At 57.7% G+C, this 2,500-nt stretch overlaps 1 non-coding gene across 1 annotated transcript in view; it reads left to right on the top strand.

Annotated features, from left to right (window-relative positions):
• Positions 1–2,091: 2,091 nt before the first annotated feature.
• LOC126434509 (small subunit ribosomal RNA) overlaps positions 2,092–2,500 on the top strand; it is a 1,910-nt gene continuing 1,501 nt past the window's right edge. Inside the window, exon 1 of the ribosomal RNA XR_007579279.1 lies at positions 2,092–2,500. This exon is cut by the window's right edge and continues 1,501 nt beyond it. This is a non-coding gene — a ribosomal RNA (small subunit ribosomal RNA).

Consider the following 2,500-nt stretch of genomic DNA (forward strand, 5'->3'; position numbering starts at 1 on the left):
CCCAACACACGTTGCGCCTTAACCCAACACACGTTGCGCCTTAACCCAACACACGTTGCGCCTTAACCCAACACACGTTGCGCCTTAACCCAACACACGTTGCGCCTTAACCCAACACACGTTGCGCCTTAACCCAACACACGTTGCGCCTTAACCCAACACACGTTGGGCCTTAACCCAACACACGTTGGGCCTTAACCCAACACACGTTGGGCCTTAACCCAACACACGTTGGGCCTTAACCCAACACACGTTGGGCCTTAACCCAACACACGTTGGGCCTTAACCCAACACACGTTGGGCCTTAACCCAACACACGTTGGGCCTTAACCCAACACACGTTGGGCCTTAACCCAACACACGTTGGGCCTTAACCCAACACACGTTGGGCCTTAACCTGCTCTGTAATTGTCATACGACGCGTTAAATTAGTGTAGTGTTGCCTAACTGCAACCCCCGCAATATAGTTTGCTACTCGCACTGCCCGGTCCCCAGAGTATCGCTTCATGTTAAACACCTTGCAGCTATACACTGTAATGCGGATGGCAGCAGGACGTACATGCTCAATGCCCTTCGCAGTTGTTCATTGGCATTCGCATGGCGAAGCACAGCCTACGTTGTGGTACGGCTTGTGTCAACTGTCCGCTGATGTTGTACGTCCAAATCACACACTGTACTGCACATTGGTCCTCATGTACTGAATGATACATCGTGGTACATGTGTGACCGTACCACGACTGCGCCAACAACGGCGAACCATACGGTCCAAATATTGTGCACTCAGCTACATGTCGTCTCCCTATAAGAGCTGGATTGCAGTATGGTATGCCGTGGATGGCGATCGGCATGAGCCGTCTGTTGATGTAGTGGCGCGTGTTGTCAGACGTAGTCGTCTCTTCTCACACACCGTGATAGCATGGTGCACTGCGTTCCACATCTGCAACATGCGACAGAGGCCGGTTGACAGTCGTTCGCGCAATGGACATCGCATACGTACGGGGGCCACCTTCCACGTGTTCGCGAAGCGTGCACATGTTGTTGCGTGTATGTGGGCAGACATAGTGTGTCGTGACACCTGACACAGGCATGCAACAATCGTTGAATTTGCAAATGGCGATGGACGTCTACGTTTGCTGGTGACGTTACGCAAATGAAGAACTGGTAAACCGTTGTGGTGCGGTTGTTCTCGCTAGAGGTGAATCAGTGATGGCGACGATCGGTTGAGCTACCAACCGGTTGTTTCAGCGATACCCACCATGCCCACGAACGTGAATGGCATGTGGGTGTGAAGCGATACGCGGCGGTGGCTGGGTGGGACCGTCCCCGGCCGGTGAGGGGGGGCCTCCCGGCGTGCTGGCCGCGCGGTGCGTGGGCGCACGCGCTACAGCCGGCTGGTGGGGGCGGCCAGTGGCAGGCGCGCCGGCCGACGGAGGCGGCAGGCGGCGTAGCTGCGCGCCGGCGCACCCTGCACGCGGCGCCGTGCGGCCAAAGTAGGTCCTCGCGGGCCCGGTGCGAAGCGCGGTGGACATCTGCAGTGTGCTGGTCCGATTGAGGACTGTGTGCGCTGAGGATGCGCCGCCGCCCGGCGCTCGGCGCCGCGACGCCGTCTGCTGCTCGGTCGCCTCTGCGGTTCTCGCAGGTGGATTGTATCGCAGCTGTGCGGACGTGTTGGCGCGTGCGCTGTGCTGGGAGAGTTCGCTTCGGCACCCAAGTGGGGCTTTTGTCCTTCTGTGGCGCTGGCGTTGGAGCTGCCGGCCACCGTAGGTGGCGCGTGTTGTCTCCCGCCGGCAATGCCACGACAGCACGCTCCCGGGCCTCTGTCGGCAGCGGCAAGCTCAGTTGGGAGCACGGGTGGTCGCACCTAAAGCGTCTACTCGCCAAACTCCGGGCGATTGCGCCTCTCTCGAACCCGACCAAGTACTTAGGACGGCGCTGCGCGCCGCCGGGACCTGAGAGGGTTTCGAGGTGTATTGTGCAGGGGAGCTCAGCCTCCTCCTGTTTGCAGAATAATTGAGCGGACGCTTGCGTGTTCGCGCGGGCCCCCGGGACACACTCCCGGGCGGCCGGCTGCTCAGCTCTAGTTGACGCAGCTCCCTGGTTGATCCTGCCAGTAGTCATATGCTTGTCTCAAAGATTAAGCCATGCATGTCTCAGTACAAGCCGCATTAAGGTGAAACCGCGAATGGCTCATTAAATCAGTTATGGTTCCTTAGATCGTACCCACGTTACTTGGATAACTGTGGTAATTCTAGAGCTAATACATGCAAACAGAGTCCCGACCAGAGATGGAAGGGACGCTTTTATTAGATCAAAACCAATCGGTCGGCTCGTCCGGTCCGTTTGCCTTGGTGACTCTGAATAACTTTGGGCTGATCGCACGGTCCTCGTACCGGCGACGCATCTTTCAAATGTCTGCCTTATCAACTGTCGATGGTAGGTTCTGCGCCTACCATGGTTGTAACGGGTAACGGGGAATCAGGGTTCGATTCCGGAGAGGGAG

This window comes from Schistocerca serialis, unplaced genomic scaffold (assembly GCF_023864345.2).
Source record: "Schistocerca serialis cubense isolate TAMUIC-IGC-003099 unplaced genomic scaffold, iqSchSeri2.2 HiC_scaffold_1189, whole genome shotgun sequence".
Classification (NCBI taxonomy): Eukaryota; Metazoa; Arthropoda; class Insecta; order Orthoptera; family Acrididae; genus Schistocerca; species Schistocerca serialis.